The 13,445-nt window shown below is 43.4% G+C and overlaps 1 protein-coding gene across 1 annotated transcript in view; it reads left to right on the plus strand.

The window, feature by feature from the left end:
- The window catches only part of LOC124605243 (transient receptor potential-gamma protein-like), a 454,685-nt gene that overhangs the window by 42,514 nt on the left and 398,726 nt on the right, over window positions 1–13,445 (plus strand). The window lies entirely within an intron of this gene.

Here is a 13,445-nt window from a genome sequence, read left to right on the forward strand (position 1 = left end):
TGGCCTCGGGAAAAATTACGGCTGTAGTTTCCCCTTGCTTTCAACCGTTCGCAGTACCAGCACAACAAGGTCGTTTTGGTTAGGCCAGATCAGTCAATCATCCAGACTGTCGCCCCTGCAACTACTGAAAAGGCTGCTGCCGCTCTTCAGGAACCACGCGTTTGTCTGGCCTCTCAACAAATATCCCTCCGTTGTGGTTGCACCTACGGTACGGCTATTTGTATAGCTGAGGCACGCAAGCCTCCCCACCAACGGCAAGGTCCATGGTTCATGGGGGGACGCACGAACTATGTCTAGTAATACGCAGATATCCAAGAACCGAACTACAGAAGCACTGAGGCGAAACTAAATAATTTGCCCCTGATAGGGAACTTGTAAGATATCACAAAATCGGCTTACATTCTGACACAAACTAAAATGCGAGAACTGCGGCCATTAGATTTTAAATTTACACGCAGAAACTCAAGAAACTAAAGTATTAAAGCAGACAGATGTTATAATAAAATTCGCTCCTGGTTAGGAACTCGTAAATGTCACAGAAGCGGTTTACTTATCTGTTGCTGCGACTGTCGCGCTCGGCTACTGCTGCCTTACTTTTTCACGCAAACATAGTGCCACCCACAACTGTTGAATCGCTGTCGATGGCACCAGTGAGACAAAGAACGCTGTCGCCACGAAGAGTTCCGAATGATGCCGATATGAAACGATTAGTATTTTTCGCTTGTCACCGATTTACTTTTCTCATTAAGTAAAGAAATAATTATATTTTCATGTTCCATGCATTACTAAATTACCAAAGGCCAGGAACTATCGAGAAATAAATCCAAAAACATCCGAAATTCACTCTTTCAGTGTCTTAAGCTGTTGTTTGTTCATGAAGAAACATGTTTAAATTTGAGAGAAACTGCAGCTTACTTCGCTGACAACAGGAAATACAAGCAGACATTTCATGCCCGAGAAGCATGTATTTCTTTTGTCGTCTGTTCTTACCGTCATAAGCACTTCCCTTGACGCGTAAAAATGTTTGTATGGAGCCCAATGATTCGACCATTCTTAGACTATCCGACTTTCTGATGCACAAATATTTTTGTAAATGTAATTACTTTTGCTTCAAACGCGAATATGTTGTAGATTATTTCCGTTTGTAACTCAGATGCAGCAACAATTGTGGAATTGGTTCCTTCGCTGCTGCGAAACAGGTTTATTGGTTTTTAACGTTTCACTATAGCGTCTTTGCGGTTCTCCCTTCAGGTACATGTGCGTTGGTTTATTTGCTACGTTAAATAATGTAGGTATTGCCTTTCATACCGGTTTACTACGCTCCACTGGTCGTGGCATTACAATTACTGTATTGCTGTCTTTCCAGTGGTAATGGATAACGCTCAGTTATAGTGTAAAGGACCTCCCCCATGAACCATGGACCTTGCCGTTGGTGGGGAGGCTTGCGTGCCTCAGCGATACAGATGGCCGTACCGTAGGTGCAACCACAACGGAGGGGTATCTGTTGAGAGGCCAGACAAACATGTGGTTCCTGAAGAGGGGCAGCAGCCTTTTCAGTAGTTGCAGGCGCAACAGTCTGGATGATTGACTGATCTGGCCTTGTAACATTAACCAAAACGGTTTTGCTGTGGTGGTACTGCGAACGGCTGAAAGCAAGGGGAAACTACAGCCGTAATTTTTCCCGAGGGCATGCAGCTTTACTGTATGGTTAAATGATGGCGTCCTCTTGGTAAAAGCCGGCCGTGGAGGACAAGCGGTTAAAGGCGCTACAGTCTGGAACCGCGCGGCCGCTACGGTTGCAGGTTCGAACCCTGCCTCGGGCATGGATGTGTGTGACGTCTTTAGGTTAGTTAGGTTTAAGTAGTTCTAAGTTCTAGGGGACTGATGACCTTAGAAGTTAAATCCCATAGAGCTCAGAGCCATTTGAACCTCTTGGTAAAATATTCAGGAGGGAAAATAGTCCCCCATTCGGATCTCCGGGCGGGAACTGTTCAAGAGGACGTCATTATCAGGAGAAAAAAACTGGCGTTCTACGGATCTGAGCGTGGAATGTCAGATCCCTTAATCGGGCAGGTAGCTTAGAAAGTTTAAAAAGGGAAATGGGTAGGTTAAATTTAGATATAGTGGAAATAAATGAAGTTCGGTGGCAGGAGGAACAACACTTTCGGTCAGGCGAATACAGGGTTATAAATACAAAATCAAACAGGGGTAATGCAGGGATAGGCTTAATAATGAATAAAAAAATAGGAATGCGGGTAAGCTACTACAAACAGCATAGTGAACGCATTATTCTGGTCAAGATAGACACAAAGCCCATGCCTACTGCAGTAGTACAAGTTTATATGCCAACTAGTTCTGCAAATGACCAAGAAATTGAAGAAATGTATAATGAAATAAAACAAATTATTCAGATAGTGAAGGGAGACGAAAATTTAATAGTCATGGGTGACTGGAATTGGGTAGTAGGAAAAGGTAGAGAAGGAAACGTAGTAGCTGAATATGGTCAGAAATGAAAGAGGAAGCCGTCTGGTAGAATTTTGCACAGAGCATAACTTAATCATAGTTAACACTTGCTTCATGAATCATAAAAGAAGGTTGTATACGTGGAAGAAGCCTGGAGATACTGACAGGTTACAGACAGATTGTATAATGGTAAGACAGAGATTTGGGAACCAGGTTTTAAATTGTAAGACATTTCCAGGGGCAGATGTGGACTCTGACCACAATCTGGTGGTTATGAAATGTAGATTAAAACTGAAGAAAGTGCAAAAAGATGGGAATTTAAGGAGATGGGACCTGGATAAACTGAAAGAACCAGAGGTTGTACAGAGTTTCAGGTAGAGCATAAGGGAACAATTGACAGGAATGGGGGAAAGAAATACAGTAGAAGAAGAATGGGTAGCTCTGAGGGATGAAGTAGTGAAGGCAGCCGAGGGTCAAATAGGTAAAAAGACGAGGTCTAGTAGAAATCATTGGGTAACAGAAGAAATATTGAATTTAATTGATGAAAGGAGAAAATATAAAAATTCAGTAAATGAAGCTGGCGAAAAGGAATACAAACGTCTCAAAAATGAGATCGACAGTAAGTGCAAAATGGCTAAGCAGGGATGGCCAGAGGACAAATGTAAGGATGTAGAGGCTTGTCTCACTAGGGGTAAGATAGATACTGCCTACATGAAAATTAAAGAGCCCTTTGGAGAGAAGAGAACCACTTGTATGAATACCAAGAGCTCAGATGGAAGCCCAGTTCTAAGCAAAGAAGGGAAAGTAGAAAGGTGGAAGGAGTATATAGAGGGTCTATACAAGGGCGATGTACTTGAGGACAATATTATTGAAATGGAAGAGGATGTAGATGAAGATGAAATGGAAGATATGATACTGCGTGAAGAGTTTGACAGCGCACTGAAAGACCTGAGTCGAAACAAGGCCCCGGGAGTAGACAACATTTCGATTAGAACTACTGACAGCCTTGGGAGAGCGTCCTGACAAAACTCTACCATTTGGTGAGGAAGATGTATGAGACAGGCGAGATACCCTCACACTTCAAGAAGAATATAATGATTCCAATCTCAAAGAAAGCAGGTGTTGACAGATTTGAAAATTACCGAACTATCAGTTTAATAAGTGACGGCTGCAAAATACTAACGCGAATTCTGTACAGACGAATGGAAAAACTGGTAGAAGCCGACCTCGGGGAAGACCAGTTTGGATTCCGTAGAAATATTGGAACACGTGAGGCAATACTGATCCTATGACTTATCATACAAGAAAAGTTAAGGGAAACCTACGTTTCTAGCATTTGTAGACTTAGAGAAAGCTTTTGACAATGTTGACTGGAATACTCACTTTCAAATTCTGAAGGTCGCAGGGGTACAATACAGGGAGCGAAAAGCTATTTACAATTTGTACAGAAACCAGATGGTAATTATAAGAGTCGAGGGGCATGAAAGGGAAGTAGCGGTTGGGAATGGAGTGAGACAGGATTGAAGCCTCTCCCCGATGTTATTCAATCTGTATATTGAGCAAGCAGTGAATGAAACAAAAGAAAACTTCGGAGTAGGTATTAAAATCCATGGAGAAGAAATAAAAACTTTGAGGTTGGCCGACGACATTGTAATTCTGTCAGAGACAGCAAAGGACTTGGAAGAGCAGTTGAACAGAATGGATAGTGTCTTGAAAGGAGGATATAAGATGAACATCAACAAAAGCAAAACGAGGATAATTGAATGTAGTCGAATTAAATCGGGTGATGCTGAGGGAATTAGATTAGGAAATGAGACATTTAAAGTAGTAACGAAGTTTTGCTATTTGGGAAGCAAAATAACTGATGATGGTGGAAGTAGAGAGGATATAAAACGTAGACTGGCAATGGCAAGCAATGCGTTTCTGTAGACGAGAAATTTGTTAACATAGAGTATAGATTTAAATGTGAGGAAGTCATTTCTGAAAGCATTTGTGTGGAGTGTAGCCATGTATGGAAGTGAAACAAGGACGATAAATAGTTTGGACAAGAAGAGAATAGAAGTTTCCGAAATGTGGTGCTTGAGAAGAATGCTGAAGATTAGATGGGTAGATCACATAACTAATGAGGAGGTATTGAACAGAATTGGGGAGAAGTTTGTGGCACAACTTGACTAGAAGAAGGGATCGGTTGGTAGGACATGTGTTGAGGCATCAAGGGATCAAAGGGATCACCAATTTAGTATTGGAGAGCGGCGTGAAGGGTAAAAATCATAGTGGGAGACCAAGAGATGAATACACTAAGCAGATTCAGAAGGATGTAGGTTTCAGTAGGTACTGGGAGATGAAGAGGCTTGCACAGGATAGAGTAGCATGGAGAGCTGCATCAAACCAGTCTCAGGACTGAAGACAACATAGTGTAAAGGAAGCCGTTGTATCGTAAGTATTGTGAAGCTGGCGAAACGCTGTCTCTCAAGATCTCTCAAGCGCAAACTTGAGCGGTCCGGGTATGTTACAGGAATACATGGTATGATGGGCGAAGGTGCCCCACACCTTCCCTTACCCTTCGTTACTGTTGTGCTCATTATGCCGCTCCGAGCGCTTCCCTCAGTGAACAGCGAAACTCCCAAGAAATCCTGTACTTCATGCCCGCTGCGTTAAGATTACGGGTGCTGCCGACCTCAGCGATGTAGCAGCCGTAGAATGATCGCCTTATTGTTTCGTACTGAGTGTCAACTTCAATGAGAAACAACATATGAGTGCCGAAGCCACCCGGGGTCTCTTGAATGCCCTTTCACCGAACCTTGATACTCCCGTGCGCAGTTTGTTTCATATCTGCTGCAGTTCATGAGCAAGCATGCAGACCAGTGAACACTTCCCTCCCGCACCCCTCTTCTTCGTCTTCTTCTTCTTCTACCTCTTCCTCCTCCTGCTTTCCCCGTGCTTCTAAGACGCTGAAGCTCAAATTGACATCGACAAATACTATATTACCCCCATTTTTAAAAGACTTATTTTTTATATATCAAAGTAATTTTTCAGAGAATAAGACATTGAAGAAAGAATTTTTTGGGGAATAATATGCCAATTTTCCGACGTATTGGCATTTAACATTACATTTTTCGGGTAATCAATCAGATCTTACTAGAATATAATATTTGTGATAAGCCAGTAGTAGTGGTTACAGACAACGCTGCAGCTATGTAAACAACTGCTGGAATCTTAAAGATTGTGTTTTGCCCACTGTACACCTAAATAGTACGAGACCAAAATTTTATGGGAAATGGAAGCTACTGTGACTTTCTTTCATAACTCTATACTAACCAATAACAAACAGGGCAATGCTCAAAAAAGAGCAAACAAAAAGAAGTGAAACTGATACAAGAGGTGCTGACTCGATGGAACTGCTCAAACTCCATGCTCAAAAGAATTCTGGAAGTACCAAGTGAGCTTGCGATTGCTATGAATGAAAGTTCAAAAGCAACACCTTCCTTCACAGTAGAAAATTACTGAGCTGTGCAACAGATAATAAGTCTTTTGAACCTTTTCAAGTAGCAACAACAACAATTTCAGGGGAGTCAGACCTCACTCCTCCATAATTATATCTCTTATTCCGTTTCTTTTGCAAAGGTGTCAGACTTTGAAAGCAATTTAACAATTAATGGAGCACTAAGTGTTCTGGTTTCCTTGATTAAATCAGTCAGTCGAAGACTGGAACCATTTAACACACGGTCTTTTAATATGCTTGGGACATAATTAGATTCTAGGTTTAATAAAGCTTGGTTCCAGGGCATTTCAAGAGCAAGACAACGCTGCACAATTACTTCAGAAAGAGTATACTGTAATCATCGCATCAACACAAAGAAATAATATCTGAAACAGATGCACCCATGAGCAGTTCTAACACGTCTCCTGATACGTATACCAGTTTGAAATCGGATGATCTCTCTCTCTCTCTCTCTCTCTCTCTCTCTCTCTCTCTCTCTCTTTCTTTCTTTCTTTTTTGCCGTATTGGGAACAGCGTAACGTCGATAACGTGGCACTAGTGGAGGATTCCACAATTGTAGTATGTCAGTATTTAGAAAAACCTTTAATAGACTAGCAGGCCTGCGTATTAGAATAACGAGCAAAATGTAAAAGTACGTTGTGTGTAACGGCCACACTAAATATTTGTGCTGTCCAGAGACTTCACTTCCTGATGAGAGAGTTTTCCCCAAGACAGGAGAAATAATGAATGAGAGACGGGACTAAAGAAAGTATTTAGTACCTTACTTTTTATAAAACAAAGATTGTATATTTTGTAATTTTGTATTTTATCAAAATACTGAAGGACAGTTGTAAAATATCTTACTTTTTATAAAACAAAATTTGTATGTCCTGTATTATTTAAAAGAATAAGAAATTCTTAGAAAGTTACTTTTCATTTGAAATAGCTGTACGAAACTGTCGATAGTTATTCGACATACTTACAGATTTTAAAAATGCTATTGATAATGTAGTATGTGTCAACTATCGATATTTAAGAAACCATACTCTAATGTACACGGCTGGCCATCTAGACTTAATAAAAAGAAAGAAAAAAGAAAGAGGTCTGTAGTTCCTGTACTGCGTCCTCTGGTATCTCACCTCGTTCGTCAGTCTGTCTACTGTGCCACAGAGAGGATTTTGCACTCGCATCTGTTGCCACAAGGAGATACACACCTAGTTCATACAGAGCTGTCTCCACGAGTTTATCTGCGTGAAGTACGATGGGATGAGAATGCTACGCGTATGTGCTTACTACATCCATTTTGTCGGCGCGTTCTTCACTTCTGTTGTGTCCAGTTACATGGACAATGACGTGGCTAGTAATAATACAGTTAATTAGAACAGTCCGGATAAGTAGTATCTTATTAATTACAATAAAACTTGTCTCTGGTCGCCTGGCTCGGCTGTAGCTATGAAATTGCAAACGTGGACTTCCGGCTCAGAACGCACTAAATGAGCCACAATTACTGAGTGGAGAACTGACAGTGCAGAACGGGTGTACCGTGGCTACCCTACAGTCACTGGAAAACACAAGTTCGTAGACACTCGTCGCAATTCTGATACGGCTGAGGCTTGGGCGGAAGTGTCTTCACTGCCCTACGGTTGACACGGGCTGCGTCACGGCGAGTAGGCAGCACTCTAGTCGTTACTACTAGTGGGCAGCCTCAGACCGCCAGCAGGGCTGCCCCCCTGCCCCCCCTGGCCCTGCCCCCATGCCACCTTAGTCGCTACCTCAGGGCAGAGGCGACTCGGAACTGCGGGAGGCGCGGCTTCCTCCCAGCCTCGCGATACAGCTCTGCAGTGGTCCATACTTGCGGCGCCGCACCTGCTACTGTGATCATGTGCTTGTCACACAGCTGTGCCACCTTAGTCGCAGTGAATTTCCTATTTTAATCACAAACATCTGCAGATAATTGTGGGAGCCTATTATTTCTATAGTATAACAGATTATATGAACACTGCGCTCGTCAATTAGTTTTCGTATCTCAGTCCCAGACAGTTTAATTCGCGGAATAGTTATCTGTTGTAACGTTCCTTTAATGTGTTTCACTTCGGAAAGGGGAGGGCTGGGTCGAAGAAAATGCGCCCGTACGCTTTTACAAAGTCCGAGTATAAATGCCCAATGTCGAATGGTTCATTTCTTCTGGTGAACACATTAAGTGTGTGCAACATCCTGAGGGAGCTTGCCACACCAAGTAAGGAACTTGGTAAAGGTGCGTACAGTGGAAACAAAAGCCAAGAAAATACCAGTGGCACTGTCCCACAAATTCAGCGTCAGAACAGGAATAAGACAACGCATTGTTGTTTGACCACCAGTTTTTCATTTGGATGCGGAAGCACTGAAGCCTTAGCGGAGTGAGAGGTGGAAATGTGGATTATGATTAATGTGGATAAGATGGAAGAACCAATAACGCCCCATTTCGCTAGGCGTACGGAACGTAGTCAGAGTGCAAAATTTTAAATATTTTGCACCCTCTTGAACAGGCATAATAATTTAAAACAACAAATTAATCACTGTTTTGTCAGTGTCAAGCAGATAATGTCAGAAAAAAACTTTGAAGGGAGACCAGACTTAAAGTCTACAATGCAATGGTAGGACGAGTGTTGTTAGATGGGGCATAAACCTTGAGCACTGCAAACGAAGATGATCTTTGAACGGAAAACCATGAGAAAGACCTTTGGACTCTCTGAAGAGAACACTCGGAGACGTAGAAAGAGCCGTGAATTGTGTGACCTGATGAAACAACCGAACAGAGTGGAGAAGCGTGCCGGCCTCAAGCTGTGCTTACGGGAGGACCTGCTGGTCTCCGTCCAATTGTAACACCGACGAAACGGTCGCAGAGAGAACTGCAGAACCGTCTTCGGCAGCTGGGTGTCCTGGAGAGCAGGATACAAAGTGCACTCGATCGCCTCTTGTGGAAGAACATTGTGGGTCGGCACGGGATCTTCAGAATCTGTGATCGCCGGTATGTACGTATGTATCACAAAGGCGTAAAAATACTGTAGAATCAGTTTGATAACGTCCAGTCGGGGTGTCTGAGATGCAAGACATTCAATTTTCATCCATGTATTGTGGGGGGAGGGCGGGGAGGTTATAGAGCACAAAAGGTCATATTATTCTGGAGCAAACACGTAGTTTCCATTCGATACCTGCATCAGCTCAGATGGAAACCCAGTTCTAAGCAAAGAAGGCAAAGCAGAAAGGTGGAAGGAGTATATATAGGGTCTATACAAGGGCGATGTACTTGAGGACAATATTATGGAAATGGAAGAGGATGTAGATGAAGATGAAATGGGAGATACGATACTGCGTGAAGAGCTTGACAGAGCACTGAAAGACCTGAGTCGAAACAAGGCCCCCGGAGTAGACAATATTCCATTGGAACTACTGACGGCCGTGGGAGAGCCAGTCCTGACAAAACTCTACCATTTGGTGAGCAAGATGTATGAAACAGGCGAAATACCCTCAGACTTCAAGAAGAATATAATAATTCCAATCCCAAAGAAAGCAGGTGTTGACAGATGTGAAAATTACCGAACTATCAGCTTAATAAGTCACAGCTGCAAAATACTAACACGAATTCTTTACAGACGAATGGAAAAACTAGTAGAAGCCAACCTCGGGGAAGATCAGTTCGGATTCCGTAGAAACACTGGAACACGTGAGGCAATACTGACCTTACGACTTATCTTAGAAGAAAGATTAAGGAAAGGCAAACCTACGTTTCTAGCATTTGTAGACTTAGAGAAAGCTTTTGACAATGTTGACTGGAATACTCTCCTTCAAATTCTAAAGGTGGCAGGGGTAAAATACAGGGAGCGAAAGGCTATTTACAATTTGTACATAAACCAGATGGCAGTTATAAGAATCGAGGGACATGAAAGGGAAGCAGTGGTTGGGAAGGGAGTAAGACAGGGTTGTAGCCTCTCCCCGATGTTGTTCAATCTGTATATTGAGCAAGCAGTAAAGGAAACAAAAGAAAAATTCGGAGTAGGTATTAAAATTCATGGAGAAGAAATAAAAACTTTGAGGTTCGCCGATGACATTGTAATTCTGTCAGAGACAGCAAAGGACTTGGAAGAGCAGTTGAATGGAATGGACAGTGTCTTGAAAGGAGGATATAAGATGAACATCAACAAAAGCAAAACAAGGATAATGGAATGTAGTTTAATTAAGTCGGGTGATGCTGAGGGAATTAGATTAGGAAATGAGACACTTAAAGTAGTAAAGGAGTTTTGCTATTTGGGGAGCAAAATAACTGATGATGGTCGAAGTAGAGAGGATATAAAATGTAGGCTGGCAATGGCAAGGAAGCGTTTCTGAAGAAGAAAAATTTGTTAACATCCAGTATTGGTTTAAGTGTCAGGAAGTCATTTCTGAAAGTATTCGTATGGAGTGTAGCCATGTATGGAAGCGAAACATGGACGATAAATAATTTGGACAAGAAGAGAATAGAAGCTTTCGAAATGTGGTGCTACAGAAGAATGCTGAAGATTAGATGGGTAGATCACATAACTAATGAGGAAGTATTGAATAGGATTGGGGAGAAGAGAAGTTTGTGGCACAACTTGACCAGAAGAAGGGATCGGTTGGTAGGACATGTTCTGAGGCATCAAGGGATCACCAATTTAGTATGGAGGGCACCGTGGAGGGTAAAAATCGTAGAGGGAGACCAAGGGATGAATACACTAAGCAGATTCAGAAGGATGTAGGTTGCAATAGGTACTGGGAGATGAAAAAGCTTGCACAGGATAGAGTAGCATGGAGAGCTGCATCAAACCAGTCTCAGGACTGAAGACCACAACAACAACAACCTGCATCTTGTTCACTATGAAACGATGTTTGCTATGTTATGAACCGTAGTGCCTATTTGTCAAAGCCAGACTAGATTATCGATGTCCGTAGCGTATCGACAAGTACCTGAAGTGAAACTGATGCCGGACTCCGTGCGCGGCATTCGAGTAAGCTACGCTAGCCATCTGTGAGGGACTGGCTCGCCGTCTCCGTGTTGTGTTCAAACGGGAGCCCCACTGAACCCTGCCTCCCACTGCCAGGCCTTACTCGTCGTGCTTCTGGTTACGCCCGTTTGCCGTCGCAGCAGCTGCCGTCGGCTTGTGTGTAGGATGACGCCGCCACCTGTTGCAGTGGCCTAATCAGTTACCTAGCGGAAGATCACCGTCACAGACACTCTGACGCTGCGCATTTCGGCATTGCATACTGAGCGATTTTGAGCCGAATGTTAATAATAAGAGAACTGCGGCACTTGTTTATTTTTTAATTTTTAATATAATAACAACTACAATAACATGCAGCTATTTCAGTCTCCGGTCAGATACAAATTCTTCAAGTCGAGCAGTAATTTATGGAGAATGGAGGGCTCGTGCGTTGCTGCAGAGTCCGCAAAATGAAGCGGCCCTCGTCGCCCACTCACTCTCCTCCTCCCTCCCTCCCTCCCTCCCCCCCCTACCTCCACCACTCCCTACCTCCCCCCCTCCCTCCCTCCCCCTCCCTGTCCCTGCCCCTTCCAGGCTCCACTCGTCGGCCGCCCTCGTACACCTCCCATCATTTTGTCACCCATGCCTGCAAATTTCCATTTCGCTTTCTTAACCTGCGGTATTACGTTACTAACTTCCGTCGTACTCGAGTTTCAGTAGTTCTTCTACGTTCCATTAGAGTCAGGAGTAGCATCCTTTCTTCCTTGTCTCTCTGTACAGTTCTGATCGCCCCATTTACGAATTCCATTAATATTCAAAATTCGTAAGCATAAGTTAAGACGCGTGAAAAAAGTTGAATATATCATTTGTTACGTGAGCAATACTAAAGACTAAAATCTTTATTCTTAGAAGAATTTTAAAAAATCGTTCACAGAATAAGAGTGGCTTAGAAGAAGCTATTTTAGATGGGACTTAAAATTGCCTTTCTCTCTTTCAGACATTTTATGTGATTGACCAAAAGCAGAAAGACGTTTGTGGCTTGCTACTGAAGTTATTTCTCAGCCATCGGCAGCCTTAGTGATCAGTACCAAAGGTCACTTCTCCGAGAGTGTTGTTACCCCCACACCACTAATTTCCTCAAATTGTGATGGTTTATTTATTACGAATTTCATTACAAAGTGCGGTTTCCGGTTCCTTGTCTCCACATATGATGCTTTTTCAGTGTCCTGCCATCAGAAATGAAGCTCCCATTTTGCAACCACCACATGTGCTGTTTCCAGTTCCTCAACACCACATATGGAGTTTCCAGTTTCTGCCACAAAACATGAATTTCCAGTTTTCTGTCACCAGGCATGTAGCTTCCAGTTTCCAGCTACCAGGCACGGATTTTACAATGTCCTGACGCCAAAAATGCTGTTTCCTATTTATTGGCACCAGATATTCAGTTTCCAGTGTCCTGCCAACGATATGTAGTTACCAGTTCATTGCTACCAGACATGTAGATTCCAGTTTCCTGTCGCCAGATACAGAGTTTCTAATTCAGTGTCTCCAGAGACGCAGTTTGCAGTTTCCAGTTTCTTGCCGCCAGACATGCAGTTTCCACTTTATTGGCACGAAATATGTAGTCCTGTTTACTGCCACCAAACACGTAGTTTCCGGTTTATTGCCACTAGACATGAAGTTCAGAGCTTCCTACCTCCATAATTTCCCGATACGACCAGGTGGCGCTGTCCCGCCGCTATACCTCTATTTCGGCTGCCCCAGCCTTACGCAGCGCATTTTTGTGCTCTCGGTCTTCGGTTGGCATCGTTTTTCTACCCAAGTGCATAATACTGCTGAAGGAAATACACTACTGGCCATTAAAATTGCTACACCACGAAGATGACGTGCTATAGACGAGAAATTTGACCGACACGAAAAAGATGCTGTGATATGCAAATGATTAGCTTTTCAGAGCACTCACACACGGTTGGCGCCGGTGACGACACCTACAACGTGCTGACATGAGGACAGTTTCCAACCAATTTCTCATACACAAACAGCAGTTGAGCGGCGTTTCTAGGTGAAACGTCGTTGTGATGCCTCGTGTAAGGAGGATAAATGCGTACCATCACGTTTCCGACTTTGATAAAGGTCGGATTGTAGCCTATGGCCATTGCGGTTTATCGTATCGCGACATTGCTGCTCGCGTTGGTCGAGATCCAACGACTGTTATCAGAATATGGAATAGGTGGGTTCAGGAGAGTAATACGGAACGCCGTGCTGGATTCCAACGGCCTCGTATCACTAGCATTCGAGATGACAGGCATCTTATCCGCATGGCTGTAACGGATCGAGCAGCCACGTCTCGATCCCTGGGTCAACAGACGGGGACGTTTTCAAGACAAGGACCATCTAGACGAACAGGTCGACGACGTTTGCAGCAGCATGGACTATCAGCACGGAGACCATGGCTGCGGTTACCCTTGACGCTGCATCACAGACAGGAGCGCCTGCGATGGTGTACTCAACGACGAACCTGGGTG

The sequence above is a fragment of the Schistocerca americana genome, chromosome 3 (genome assembly GCF_021461395.2).
Source record: "Schistocerca americana isolate TAMUIC-IGC-003095 chromosome 3, iqSchAmer2.1, whole genome shotgun sequence".
NCBI lineage: Eukaryota > Metazoa > Arthropoda > Insecta > Orthoptera > Acrididae > Schistocerca > Schistocerca americana.